The 15788-nt window shown below is 41.0% G+C and overlaps 1 protein-coding gene across 1 annotated transcript in view; it reads right to left on the reverse strand.

The window, feature by feature from the left end:
• NALCN (sodium leak channel, non-selective) overlaps positions 1-15788 on the reverse strand; it is a 335712-nt gene that overhangs the window by 103258 nt on the left and 216666 nt on the right.

Consider the following 15788-nt stretch of genomic DNA (forward strand, 5'->3'; position numbering starts at 1 on the left):
TAAGGGGAGTCGACAGGAGAGTGTCTGCTGTCAACATAGCATAGTGTGGACCCCGCAGTGAGTAGATCTAAGCTACGTTGATTTGAGTTATGCTACTAACGTAACTCAAATTGTGTAGCTTAAATCAACTTTCCCCTGTAGTGTAGACAAGGCCATAGTAAAGAGTCACTTTACTCTAAATGCTTTAGACAGACACAAAGGAGGATAAAGTAAGGGAGAGACAGGGGGATCCTGGGACATATACGCTTTACACTAAATCCACTTTACACTGCCTGTAAAGGGGTCTCATTGTTAATGAGAATTTGGCCCTGAGTGACTTGTCAATGATCACATAAGAAGTCTGGTCTGAAGGAAATAATGGAATTATATTTTCAGTTTTCAAAAGGACAAAGCACATTCTCTGCAGAGAAGGGATAGCAGGAGAGGGGCCGAGTAGCTGAATTTAGGAATCAATAGAACAAGATCTGTGAGTCACACCCGCCAACACTGGTGACAGAGGAGAGAATGTTCTCTCTTTTGGGCCTTCACCCTTTGAGGACAGTTCTGGAAGACAGTGAAGTAATGATAGGTCAACATTTCTATGCAATGTATATTGTCCTAAGCTTGTACTCGATATAAAAAGTTAATGAGTGTGGATTGCTGGCAAAGTGATTCAGGAAACTTATCTAGTGATTGACCATTATATGGAAGATTTATTGATCATTCTGTCCATAATAATCTGACATGACTGTACTTTTACGGCTGAGCACTACTTTACAATTATATGGCTTCCCACTTCCTGAGACGGACAGTGAGCTTCAATTTGTAGCATTATTTCAAGAGCTTACAGGGGATCTTGAGTTCTCAACACTGACCTGTACACCAAGCGGATGGTGAGAGAGGAGGAGATAATAGTCATGATTAAGCTCACTAAGTGATGGTTAGTTTTATACCTACATCTAGGATGAAATCTTGGCTCCATTGACTTTGAAGTCAGTGGAGGTTTTGACATTAAATTGACCCTGGTTTTTACCCTTAATATTTTCATGATTTGAAATCATTGGGAGAAGAGAATGCATCATTTCCCCCTCCCTTATTTCTATTTTTTCCCCATTTCTTTGGAACATGCACAATGCTCCTCCTAACCTGTGAAGTTTTCTAAGATGCATATCTAAGTTTTGAAAGGAAGCAGAACAAACATGTATAAATGCAAATGAAAGTCTTATTGCAATTCTGGAGGCTAAGTCTGTTCTTGGTTAGACCCATGTAACACCACTGGAATCCTAAACTCACCTGCAGCCTCAGCAAATCAACTGAAAGAATGTGTTGTCACAGAAATAAATAAGAAAATCATTTTATTCTGCTGATTTAAATTATACCAAAAACAAGACTTGTAAAATCAAAATGGTACCCTAAGAATTTTCAGTGATGTTTTATATTTTAGATTTAAAGAGATAGCTGGGGATCAAAATATTAAGCTACTGACTTATTATGCTGCAGTTACTTACATCCTGTATATCTCATGCAAATTTGGCCCTCACTGTTTGTTTACTGACTCTATAACAACATAAGAATGTAAGAATGACCCTACTGAGTCAGACCAAAGGTCATTCTAGCCCAGTATCCAGTCTTCCAACAGCAGCCAATCCCAAGTGCTTCAGAGGGAATGAACAGAACAAGTAATCATCAAGCGATCCATCCCCTGTTTCCCATTCCCAGCTTCTGGCAAAACCAAGGCTAGCGAACCATCCCTACCCATTCTGGCTAATAGCCATTGATGGACCTATCCTCCATGAATTTATCTAGTTTTTTTTTTAAACCCTGTTATAGTCTTGGCCTTCACAACATCCTCTGGCAAAGAGTTCCAAAGATAGACTGTGCGTTGTATGAAGAAATACTTCCCTTTGTTTGTTTTAAACCTGCTGCCTATTAATTTCACTTGGTGACCCTAGTTCTTGTGTTATGAGAAGAAGTAAATAACACATCCTTATTTACTTTCTCCTCACCAGTCATGATTTTATAGACCTCTTTCATATCCCCCCTCAGTTGTCTGTTTTCCAAGCTGAAAAGTCCCAGGCTTTTTAATCTTTCCTCATATGGAAGCTGTTCCACTCCCTTAATCATTGTTGCTCTTTTATAAACCTTTTCCAATTCCAATATATCTTTTTTGAGATGGAGCAATCACATCTGCATGCAGTATTCAAGTTGTGGGCGTACTACAAATTTATATAGAGGCAATACAATATTTTCTGTCTTATTCTTGATGATTCCCAACATTCTGTTAGCTTTTTTGATGGCCACTGCACATCGAGTAGATGTTTTCAGAGAACTATCCACAATGACTCTGAGATCTCTTTTTTGAGTGGTAACAGCTAATTTAGACTCCATCCCTGTATATGTATAGTTGGGATTATGTTTTCCAATGTGCATTATTTTGCATTTATCAACACTGAATTTCATTTGCCATTTTGTTGCAGACTAACATTAATGTGCTGCAGGAAATGCAGAAAACCTGACATGTGAGAGCCTTTTAAGAGCTTTATGTGGATCTATTGATATCACTTCCCGGAGCTTGAAAATGACAACCACCATTGCTAGTTTTGGTTTCCTGTGCATTTTGGATGAGTTTTAAAAATATATATTTTCAGCTATTGCCTGCAGCCTGTTTACTCTAAGCACATCTAAGTCTTCTTTCATGAATCAGCAACTGACCTAAGATATGAAGTGAGCAAATTTATTGCTTTTTCTCTTCTGAAAAAATATTAGTTCTTTGAGTGACTAGCCAGACCCAAAGGCTTATATAAAACATAAACAGCATTGTGAATTGATTGGCTATTCAACAGCTGTTCTTAAATGTTCAATATGCTGGTGGTGGTGGTTTCTGCTAAGACTGATAAAACAGCTAGATAATTTATGCTTATTGCAGACTTGCTTGTTCAGATGACCAATGGCTATCAGATCACAAAAGGTCAGGGCTGCTGTCAGCTGTGTCCATGTGCAATGATTACACCTTGTGTTGAAATCTAGTGGTTTATGGTTTGGTTTGCATAACAGGGAAAAGGGGAACATTAAGGGCTTTAGCCCCTTCTAAACCCACTGAATCTCTCACAACAGAGCCTATTAAATGGGTTGCTTTCTAGGCAGCCATTGCACTCCAAAATAAAGTGTCCTCGTACTAATGATCCAGGCTTAATATTGTAGATAGTTCACAGAGCACTGGCTAGCTATTTAGGCTGCAGATGAAAATGGTTGTAAAAAAATATATGTGAAAATGTTTGTTAAAAAAAACAGGGTTTACCTTGACAAAGAAAATCTCTGTAAAACTCTAGATTAACGTATTTTCATTTTTACAAAGAAAGCATTGCCTTTTAACAGCCATCTCTGTGTCTTTAACAGTTTCCTTCCGGGTGTTTACATTTCAGAATTCACTTTAAGGTATAATTTTTACTTTTGTCCTGTGTCAGAGAGCTCATTTCAATTACTCTACATACTTCTCAAAAGGCCCCATTCTCCTACATCAGCAACACTGAGAAGGGGCTTTTCATGGCCATCCCAAATGGGGCTTCCCAGGAGAAAGAGGAAAGCAGTGTAAGTTCATACAGTTTAGGTCTCTGCCTTTCCTACCTCCAGCCTTCATCTTCTCTGCCTACTCCAATGTAGCTGAGCTTGAATTCAACAGGTATGTTTTAGAGGCACAACACCTCACATCACCCTTATTTTGAGTACAGGGTCCTTGACTTGGCTGATATAATTCATATTTTGATTGTTGTCTCTTGTCTCCCCTAAACAGTTATTTCCATTTCGTTTCCTCTTACCTAGTTAAGACCTCTCTTTGAGGGATCTCGGTGATATAACAAGTAACAAATGTAATATTTTTGGATTGCTAACTTTTAACTCCTATGTTTATTTAATTTTGAGCCTTTTTAAAATTCTGATGTTCTACTGACCAAAACATGGACAAAAGCAACACCTAAAAGCTCTCTTCTCAAAAGTTCACAGTGAAAAGAAAGAAAAAAGAAGCAGGATGCTGTGATTTCATGGTGTTTTCTTCATTTACTCTCTAGACGATCACATAAAAAGACAGCAGCAGGAGTGTCTAGCAGAAGTTATAAAAATAGCATGTATTTTCACAGCTTACTGGTTTTCTAGCTAGTCTCTGCTGTTAGAACTGCTTTGGATAAAGAGATGAATACCTGGAGGGCAACACTGTACAGAGACTCAAATCCATCAGCTTAATATCTAGCAGCAGTTAAGAAAGCAAACAAAAAACTTGGATTTATTCAGTAAAGGATACAGTGCCTATCAGTAGAGATCATTAATGAGGTTAGTTAATGAAGGGGGTTAAGCAAAGGGTTGGTTGGACCATACTTTGTATTGTCCATCTGTTCATCTATGCTCCCATAGAAATACTATCTGAGCACCTTCCAAGTATTTAAAAATAGAAAAAGTGTGTGTGTGTGTGTGTGTGTGTGTGTGTGTGTGCGCGCGCACGTGCGCATGTATGACAAAAATGGAAAGAACTTATGGAAAGCTAAGCCAAAGGAATGAGTTTTATATTTAGTTTTAAATAAATTGGAGGCCTGGTCATTCTTATGTCTGGCAGTAGTGAGTTCTGTAGTCTAGGTCCAACTCCCGTGAAAGTTCCTTCTACAACATTTGTAAGCCCCCTCCCGGATGCAAGGTTTTTTTTCATTGGAATGTAGCTGTTGTGAGAGGTCATGGAGGGAGTGATAATCTCTCAAGTACCAACAGCCAAGCTGAGGGGTGGCTTTGAATATTAGGACAGAGCCCTTGAGCTGAACTCTGCATCCAGTGGGAATTCAGCGCCAGGTCAACGTGTTCATGGAACCTATTCTAACAAACAGATGGACTGTTGCACTTCGTACCAACTGAAGCTTTTAACAGGTGGGATGAACAGTCATACTTTCTCTACAGCCAGGCTGGCAAATGCTGACCAGGCCTCCTAACAGCTAAAGTAAACAAAGGACTGTAGGGCAGTGTGTGTGTGTCTGTGTGTGCGTGTGTGTCAGTCAAAGTGGGGCTGAATGAGTGGAGTAGTCACGCACAGAGAAGACTAGAGGAATTAGCAGAAAAGTGGGATCTGCACTGGAGACGGGTGAGGAGAGAAAGATGGAGAATACAGTGAAAGGAACAAGAGATTGAAATCCTTATGACTCTCTTTTAAATTACTCAGAACCTAAAAATGGATGTACCAACAATGATTAACAAATCATATATATTTACACATATATGTGTATACTACACACCCAAACTGTTATTTAGAATGTGGAGCAACATGCACAGTTCATTCTGCAGAAAGGTAATTACTTGGATCATTATCTGTTAGGATCAAAGCTACCACTAGAGTCTGAGCACAAAAATGTGCCTGCAATGAATTCAGGGCTGACAGTGCAAGGTTCCTTTGATCTGCCAAAAACAGCTGCCTTCACGACCCTACCATACACCTGCCTGTGGTGCTGTGTGATGCCCATTTCTCCCAAAATTTAGCTCACTTGTCTTCCCACATCTCAATGCTGGTGGACCAGGGCTGGCATACTTTTTTTTCCTGGAATTATAACATTTTTCTTCTGTGTCTGAAAATGTGCGCTATCTTTCTTAATTAAAAATAATCTCACTCTGCATTTGTTTTACTGCACAAAGTGTACTGCTCTTTGGAGATTTTTTTTCTTGTTCAAAAGCATGAAATTAACTGCTCTCAGCCAGGTCTGAAGAGGCAAGAAGATTAAAATAATTTTTTCTAACTGCATTTACAAATAATCATTTGATAATGAATAAGCATATGAATCTAAGGTAGAGGCTACAGATTCTGCATTCTCTGACTGAACCACATTCAAATAAAACAAAATACTACTGTTAGCAGGAGGGCTGAATTAAGGCTTCTACAAAATCATAGTGTTGAATTGTCTGACTTTCAGATGAAGGAAATGTTGCTTTTGCATTAACATTTCCCAGTTCTGAAAGGTGTTGAACACCCTTGACTACTACAAATATCAGAAGGAACTGAGGGTGGTCAGCACCATGCAGGGTATTCCCAATATTTAACTACACTTGATATATCACCTGAATCTCTTCTCTGAATTAATTTTCCTGCTTAGAAAAATAGTGTCCAAGAATGCACTACAGTTTCTTGAGAGTTTAAATTGTTTTATTTCTAGACAATTTAGCAACTTTTTACTGACTTACTCACTTGCACGAAGGGGTATATTTTCAAATCCACCTATAGAATATTTATGCCAGAAATGGCCCTTGTGCACAATGTTCAGAAATTACCAAATACTCTGTCTTTATGTAATATGATGATCATAGAGTATCAGGGCTGGGAGAGACCTCAGGAGCTCATCTAGTCCAACCCTCTGCTCAGAGCAGGACCAATCCCCAGACAGATTTTTCCCCAAATTGCCCCCTTAAGGAGGGAACTCACAACCTTGGGTTTAGCAGGCCAATGCTCAAACATTGAGCTATCCCTGCCCCTGTAAATCAGCGGTCTCCAATCTTTAGTACTGTGGAGAGCAACGCAGGCTCAATGATAAATGTGTAGTGAGAAATACATGGTTATTTGCTCTGTTTCCTTAGCAATAAAATTGGGGAGGGAAATGGAAACAAATGCAAAAGAAAAAATTGAAAAGCAAAACATACATTCAAGGTTTTTAAAAGTTTGCTGTCCTTTTTTTGCTAATTATTCCAATTGTTCAAATTTACAACAGAAAAGTATAGAGTCTAATCAACTGCAAGACGACCCTGGTTTAAAATACCAAATACCCTCTTTCCATATTTCCACATTCTCCCCCCCCCCATTTTTGACGGTATCCTAACACTGTTAAACTGGATTTTATCTGCAGCGTTTCTCCCGTTACCAGTTCAAAAACTCAGAGATGTTTCCCTTCTTACCTTCAGAGTGAGATGCTACCAATGCACTACTAAAATGCCACTAGTTTCTTGTTAAATTGTGTTTCGTTGTCTTTTCTTGCAAAGATTCTGAACTGCAAAAGCTTGATCCTGCTCCAATGAACTCAATGGGCATTTTGCCAAAGTCTTCAGTGGGAGCAGGATCAGGCCCTAAACCCCTTAAAAAGAAGTATGAAGAAACATGTTTTTCAGACCTTACCTGTGGCAGAGGAACAAAGGTTGTCACCATAAGCAAAATAAAATGCTAGCAAAAGGAGTTGTCTTTAGTTCTGACTGCTAGGTGTTTGCAGAAGTGGAAAGTACCTAGAAAAAAATCTCTATTTCCAGCATCAAGGGATCACAGTGCAGTCTTGTGGATCAACAATTTGAAAAAGAGGTAACCATAGAAAACATTCACAAGAATTTGACCATAAGCAGGGGAATTACACCCCTAGATTGTAGTGTAGTCATAACCTATGTCAGACAGAATGAAGATGATTTCCTAGTGTGGCTCAACTGTTTTCAGCACTTAGCAGATATTCAGCTAAACGAAACCATACATATAATAACTGACATTGTGAGACTGACTGATCTGGCCTGGCTGCCAGTCCTGTCCAACATTGCCCCTCCAGACAGCAGGCAATAAGTCACCTTGCAGAATTTGCTCCTTAAAGTAAAGACATGCCACAACCACCTGTTTAAAGATGTGGTTAATCCACCAACACACAGGCTTAGCTCAAGGCAGCTTGCTTGGACTGTTCCCCTACAGAACCTCAGTATTGCTTTCAGATGGCATACCAGGTATCAAGAACAAGCTTCAAATGTAGCCAATGCCTATCTCATGAGAGATCCCTGGTTTTGACTTTCCATGCCTTCTTTGGCTAAAGCTTAATCACTTCAGATGTGATCAGATGTTCTGCTAATGACCACCCATGACTTCGTGACCACCCATGACTGCTGCTGTGGCCAGTTGGAAGCTGTAGGCCACATACTTGCAGGCTGCACCTATTTGCAAGAGCTGCCAGGTTAACTCATGGACTTGTACAATGCTCTTCCCTCAGCTATTGAATGGTTGAGACACTCAGGGTATGTCTGTACTGAAATTAAAAACCTGCAGCTGGCTCATGCCAGCTAACTCAAGCTGGCAGGGCTTGGGCTAAGGGGCTGTTTAATTGTGGTGCAGACATTTGGGCATGGGCTGGAGCCCAGGCTCTAGGAACCTGAGAGGGTCCTAGAACTTGGGCTGCAGCCTGATTCTGAATGTCTACACTGCAATTAAACAGCCCCATGAGCCTGAGTCAGATGTACTCTTAAACTAACATGCTTGATTTTACTATCTCTACATATATAAGATGAATATTTTTCTTAAATTTAAGTTATACATTTATTTTCCATTCCTTCCCACAAGGCAAGCCTGATCAGATTGTGACCAGAAGCTGTAATATAGGAGTAGAAAACAATGACATACATTAAAAGGGAAGAAATTTAAAAAAAAACCAAAGAAACCCTAGAAGAGTACATGGAACCTGGGAGAACAGAATAAAACCATGAAGTCTGTTACGGAAACACTTTGTGGATTTAAAATACCTGAGCTTAGATAGGTGCTACAAAAAAGTCATAGGAAAGTAGGCATTGTAAAGAGAAAGATAAGAGATAAGCCTTCAAATATCTGAAGGGTAAAATAGAAAGGATATATTATAGTGAGTGCTGGTAGCTCCACCAATTATTAAGGTTCCCTAACACTTCCCATTATAAGACTCTGTTTTCAGTTGCTTATAGTTAGTCAAACTTGAATCATTTGAACAGAAATTTTCATAGATTCATAGAGCGTGAGGTCAGGAGGGAGCATTAGATTATCAAGTCTGAACTCCTATATATCACAGGCTACTAAATTTCACCCATTTATCCCTGTATTGAACCCAAATTGAAGCATCGTTTGTGTCTGACATAATCATATCTTCAAGAAATGCATGCAATACTGATTTTAATACTCCAAGAAATGCAGAATCTACCATTTCCCTTGGTAGTTTTTTCCAAATGGTTAATCACTCTCACTGTTAACAAATTGTGCCTAATTTCTAGTTTGAATTTGTCTGGCTTCAGCTTCCAGACATTGGTTCATTTTATGCCTCTCTCTGCTACATTTAAGAGCCCTTTAGTATGTGGAATTTTCTCCTTGTGAACATTTGTACAATGTAATCAAGTGACCTCTCAATATTCTTTTTGATATGCTAAATGTATTGAGCCCTAAATCTTCCACTGCATTTTCTCCAGCCTTCAAATGATTTTTATGGCTGTTTTCTACACGCTCTCCAATTTTTCAACTTCTTTTTCAAACTGTTGACACCAGAACTGTATGCAGTATTCCAGTATCAGTCTCACCAATACCATACCCTGAGGTAAAATCACCTCCTTACTTCTACTCACTATGCCCGTTTATATATCCAAGAATCCCATTACAATTCTTTTGCCGCAGCATTGCACTGGAAACTCATGTTGAGTTGCTTGTTCTCTTTCACCTCTAAGTAATTTTCAGAGTCACTGCTTTCTGAGTTACAGAACCTCATTCTATAGCTATGGCCTGCATTCCTTGTTCCTTGGCGTATAACTTTGCACTTGGCTGTATGAAAAAGCATTTTGTTTGAATGGGCCCAGCCTATCAAGCAACCCAGACCACTCTGTATGACTGCCCTGTCCTCATTATTTGTCACTCCACCTCTTTGTATCATATGAAAATTTTATCAGCTGTGATTTTGTATTTCCTTCGGGAAATATTGAATAGCATTGGGCCTAGTTCTGATCCCTGCAGAACTCCTCTAGAAACAACCCCATTCAATGATGATTCCCCATTGACAACTATTTTGAGATCAGTGAGTTGGTCAATTCTTAATCCATCCAATGAGTCTTCAAACCAATTTTGAGGATTTCAATAACTCGGTCCTGGGTTAGGGGTTGTTATAAAATTGGATGGGTGGGGTTCTGTGGCCTGCCTTGTGCAGGAGGTCAGACTAGATGATCATATTGGTCCCTTCTGACCTATGAGTGCTCTGCAGATACTCAATATTGCTAGAGAGACTGGCTGGGTTTTCCCTGTTAGGTGTCTGCCCCCTCCTTTTTTTTTTCTTGCAAAATTTCAGATAAAATTGTTCAGCCATTTCTGGGAACGAGGCTAGGGAAACATTAACATTTTGCCCATGTTTAAAAAACAAAACAAAAGAAAACAAAAAAACCCTTCCTGGTGATCCTATTTAGAGATGCTCCAGTGCAGGGGTCAGCAGTTCAGTGGTGGCAGATGACAGAACAAGGAGCAATGGTCTCAAGTTGAAGTGAGGGAGGTCTAGGTTGGATATTAGAAAACACTATTTCATTAGAAGGGTGGTGAAGCACTGGAATGGGTTACCAGGGGAGGTGGTGGAAGCTCCATCCTTAGAGGTTTTTAAGGCCCGGCTTGACAAAGCCCTGGCTGCGATGATTTAGTTAATGTTGGTCCTGCTTTGAGCAGGGGATTGAACTAGACTAACATCTGAGGTCTCTTCCAACCCTAATCTTCTATGAACCCGTCTCCCCTTGCTGTTCTGAGGCAAGGGGGGGAGGAAGAAGACATCTGAATTGACTGCAGTGAGGACAAGAGCCAGTCACTGGAGGGCAGGAGAAGAAGATTGGGACAAGAAGGCAGAGGGGAGACTGGGAAGTTGATGGTGGAGGAGAGGAAGTTATGAGTGAGAATAGGGAGGACTAAGATAAGACAGGCAGCAGAGGAGACTGTGACTGGGAGCCAGTGGGTGGTGGGGATATTGAGATCAGACAAGAAGATGGAGGACAGAGTGGGACAGGCTAGGCATGGAGACTGATACTGGGAACTTGGGAAGGGAGACAGGTCTTATGAGAAGTCAGGTTACATAAGAGCAGGGAAAGAACTGGGATTGGCTGGGCAAAGGGACTGGGACAAGGAACCACATGGTGGTGGTGGGAGAGGCATTGGAGGAGGAGCCCTGGGTGGGGGCGAGGTGGTTAAGACCCAGTAGAGATAGGTAAGATGGGTGTTGAAGTAACTGGAGGCTGTGGGAGACACAGAGCTGACAAGGAACTGAGAGGGAGAACTGAGACTCTCTGGACAAGGAGACTGGGGACAATGAGCCAGAGAATGGATGGAGAAAAAGAGAAGAGTGAGGGGTGACTGGGATGGGGAGTCTGAAGTTGGGGAGACTAGGACTTGCTGTGTAAGGAGACTGAATATGGAATGAGAATCCTGAGGAATGGACATGGGACTGAGATGCTGAACCAGAGGTGGGGAAGATACAGGATAGGAACAGGTTGGAGGAGATGGGGCAGAAGAGATTAAGCTTGAGGACAATGGACAGAAGAGTCTGTGTCCACTAGAGCACGCTCCCCTCCAGAATCTGGAATGGAACCCAAGATTCCCATGTCTCAGCATTCTTTTGCTATCTGTAAATATCCCTGAAACCCACTGGCAAAGCGGTTTCATCATCCTTATCACCTCTAGCATCCCCCTCTAGGGCTTGTCCATATAGAGGATGACAAACTACCACTGCCATCAGTGATTCCATTAGCTCAAGTGGCAAAAGTCTGCATGTTGGATATAAGGATTCTAACCCTGTTGATGACCCAGGTTGGTGTCAACATGAAAACATACAATTGATGATCTTTTCAGTTTGCTTTTTTAAAAGCTAGGAAGTTACACACAACAAAACTATGTTAAATGAGCATTAAAGTAGGAAAGCCAGGTACTGAAAAGTTAGTAAATGCCAGACTTAGAATTCCTGTGTAACCTTACTTTGTCCCTGAGGCAGGGTGCTGCTAGAGAGGCCTTAAGCAGCTCCTGCCATTCCAGCCCCACTGGATTGGGGCTGGGTAGATAGCCTGATGCTTGCCTGGTAACTGACCACACCTGCCAGCCTCGTTAGCAGGAGCTATAAGGCTGGGAAGAAGTGAGAGCAAAGGGGGGGGGGTGGAGACCAGGAGGTGAGACAAGATGACACGACACGAGACGAGACTCAGAGGGAGGTGGGAGCCCTAGTTTGTTGCTGACTAGGCCTGTGGTAGGCCAAGCTGTTGTAAAAAGCCTGTATACAGTTGGAAACTGGTGGTATGGACTTGATCACAAATAAAGAGTACAGGCATTGCACCAGCCTGAAGTGTCCCTGAGTAGAGGGGGAGAAGGGCTGAACCGGACGGGTACTGCTTGTGCCCCATTATAGTCCCCCTTGTGCATACATGATACAGCCTTGAATTACATGATCCCAATGATATTTTTCCACAGGACCCCAGGTCCCCAGCCCCCAGTGCATGGGATGGGTCTGCTCTGGGAATGAATTGTGTCTGTATAGTGAAGACGTATGTGAATGACACCCACTTCATTTGTGGCAGAAGTTGGAGGGTGTATAGTGAATGAGGCAGGGGACTGCAGGAAGAGAAGGGACAATCTCCAGGTTAAAGCAACTGAATGCTGCCCTTAACAACAGAATCATTTTGTTGCCTCTGCCACTACGTTCCTTTTTGATGCTGGGCAAGTCACTTAAATCAATTTTTTCCATAAGTGGTTACTAACTGTATATTTCATTTTCTGGGTGCCCAATTTGCAGAAGTGCTGAGCGCTCACAGCTGCAACTAAAGTCAATGGGAGTTGTGCTTTCACCATATACTGTACTATATAATGCTAAGTACTCTGAAAAATCAGGTCCTAGATTCTCAGATGGGGCACCTAAAGTTAGTGGATACTTTTGACTTTAGTTTCTCTGCATCAGTTTTTCATCTGTAAAATGGGGATAATACTCTTATCTCACAGGGATATTGTGAAAATAAATTAATTCGTATGTGTGTAGCACCCAGATATTGTAGTGATGAACACAATAGAAAAGCTCACAAAGAAAATAATTCAGTCTTCAGAGCAGGATTTGATGAATATGGAACAAACATGGCCTGGTGCCACCCACTGAATAACAAGGAGCAAACAAAATAGTGAACAGCTGCTCACTGAGCATGCATTATCCATTCTTAGTACTGAATGAGGCATGGATCTTCAGAAAAATACTATGTAATTAAAGCATGCCTCATAATGTGTATACACAACTTTAGTTTTGGCATTTCCTAACTTTTCAGTGCTTGATTTTCTACTGTTAACAGTGTTCTCTTAATGTAGCTTTTTAAATACAATACATATATTTACTGAACCAACAAAAATACTTAGCATTTACATATCATTTTACATTTACAGAGTTTGTTGTACATACTAACTGATTAGACTCCCCAGTAACCTGATAGGTATGTAATATTATCCCCAATATAAATACAAGTATATGTAATTAAGAAAATAAGGAGGAAGATGCAGGTGAGTTTCTAGAGAGAATGAGTAGTTAGGTAGAATTTCTGGCCTTAAGGTGCTACTCCCGGTTAGTGACTCATTGTCAGAAAACGCCCTGTGCCTCAATCTTTCCAGCTATTATAATCAGAATATTACTCCCGTGGGAATTTTGCAGAAATTTACGTGCGCACAGAATTTCCCCTTTTTCCCCACAGGAGTGGGCTGCAGAGATATTGGTTGCCGCTAGAGGTCGCTGGACCCGGCAGAGCCCAGCTCACAAACAGAAGACAAGGCCATGGGGAGGGAACTGGAGGTTCCCAGCAGCTGCAGTTCCCAGCATGCCCTGAGGGCAGGAGAGGGCAGCATGTAGGAAACTCTGTGTAAGCCTGGTATGAGCATCAGGTGGTTTCTCCCTCTGGATACCTGAGCTCTAGGGGGTAGAGAGTGTGAGTGTCTGGGCTGGAAGGTGGGGGGGGGGGGCATGGCTGGGCTCTGGGTTTGTGTGTCTGGGCCAGGGGGGCCACGCAGCTGGTCTCTGATGGGTAGGAGATGTGAGTGTCTGGGCTGAGAGGGAGGGGCCTGCAGCTTGCCTCTGTTGGGGAGGTGGGGAGTGTGAGTATCTGCCCTCCACCTGTTGGGCTGGGGTGTGGGGGAGGGGCAGAGAAACATGAACTGGGTTGTCATGGGGGTTTCTTTAACTCTCTATTCCTGGGGAAAATTGTGTGTGTGTCTGTATTGTTACAGACATATTTGCTGATGGGTATTTTGAAATAAAATACCAAAACAATTGAAACTGGCGTGATTATATAGTATGGCATATATAGTAAAATTGTATACATAGTAAAATTTTCAGAATTTTACTATACTGTGCATAGAATTTTTTTGGTGGAGAATTCCCCCAGGAGCAGAAAATGAAAAAACAAAACCAAAAACCCAAAGCAGACACACGTCCACCCCAAAACAGGCCTGTGGATTTTCTAAAGGGTGATGTATTTTTATCTGGTATACAGGACATTTCTAGAGAATCAGTGACTTGTAAGTTAGCTGGTCTGTTGCTTGCATCATTTCTTGGCATTTCATTGAGCTTTTAATTAAACACAGAGAAATATATTTTTTCTATGTAATGATACAGAACCATTTTCATTACAGATATGCTCCCAATTAAAACAATTACCCCACAATCTTTTCCTCCTTCTCATGATCGGTTTATAACGGAGAAGCCAAAATGTCACTGAATTATCTTCTGTGATAAGAAAACCAATAATTCAGAATAATAGTGTACAGCTTTATCAGCACCGAGCCTGGGATGCCATCACATTTACCTCAAGGGAAATCTTTTCTCCTTGAGTCCTTTAATTGGTTGCACAATTATTAATTTCAAAGACATTTTTAACTGTTTTCACTGTAAATATTTCTTTAAGCAGAAAAGACTACATATATTACTTGTGTAAAATATATGAAGGGAAGAATTTTAACATCACTGAGCAATTGTCTGTAAAAAAGGTGGTTGTTTTAAATACAGAAAAACATTAAAAGCTCGTACCATAGCCTTGTGACTAGTAGTAATATTTTCAAAAACACCTTCATGATTTAAAAGCCTAAGTCCTACTGCCTTTCAATGAGACTTATAACCTCAGTATTACAATGCCTGTCAGACGAGCCCATGTCTGTGCTATAAGCTAGGGGTGCGATTCCCCTGCTGGTGTACACGTACTCGCACTAATTCTCATGAAGCTAGCACAAGTATAAGAAGCACTGTAGCTGCACTATCATGGATAGTGGCATGGAGGCACAGCTGAACCATGATGAGTATGTACCCACCACTTTCAGGTAGGTTTGTGCATGGCACAGCTCAGATGTGCCTCTGCAGCCGTGATCCATGTTACCGCAGCTATGCTGCTATTTATATTCGTGCTAGGTCACTGAGTGCCAGTGCAAGTATGTGTACACGAGCAGAGGAATCACGTTCCTAGTTCATAGTGTGGATATAGCCAGAACTGAGCAATTCCTGGATACCTTTAAAAACCTGGGCCTTATGCACTTTTTAAAAACTTCCTGTAAAACTTTAGTAATGGGTAACTTGCTTCCTACACTCCTAAGTCATTTTTATTTCAGGTCATTTTAGCTTTTATGGACTTGTGAGAGGCAAAATGCATAATCTGTGTTGCTCTACTATATTCCCAAGATTATCTGATGTAGGCCCCTATTCAGCAAGGGTTTTAAGCATACAAATAACTTTAAGCTTATGAATACTCCTATTCAAGCTGAGTTTTTAGATTTGTTAGTGCCAGTAAAGAGTTCCCCGTGCACTGGGCATATTGTCAGAAACAACTTAGTTCAGCCTTGCAATACATAGCTGAGGCAGAATATTGGCTCATCAGTAAGCAATGCTTATAGAAGTCTGCTAAAGAGCATCAAGTATTTCTGTAATACTATTGTTTGCAGGTGCCACAAAGTGATAGAGATGTCTCTGAAAATATTCTTGAAAAAAAAAAAATCAGGTACAAAGGAAGAATAGCCCATTAATCACCTTTGAGCCCACAGCCATCCTTAGGCCAGTCAACAGCTTTTAGTAAACAAT

This window comes from Gopherus evgoodei, chromosome 1, assembly GCF_007399415.2.
Source record: "Gopherus evgoodei ecotype Sinaloan lineage chromosome 1, rGopEvg1_v1.p, whole genome shotgun sequence".
NCBI lineage: Eukaryota > Metazoa > Chordata > Testudines > Testudinidae > Gopherus > Gopherus evgoodei.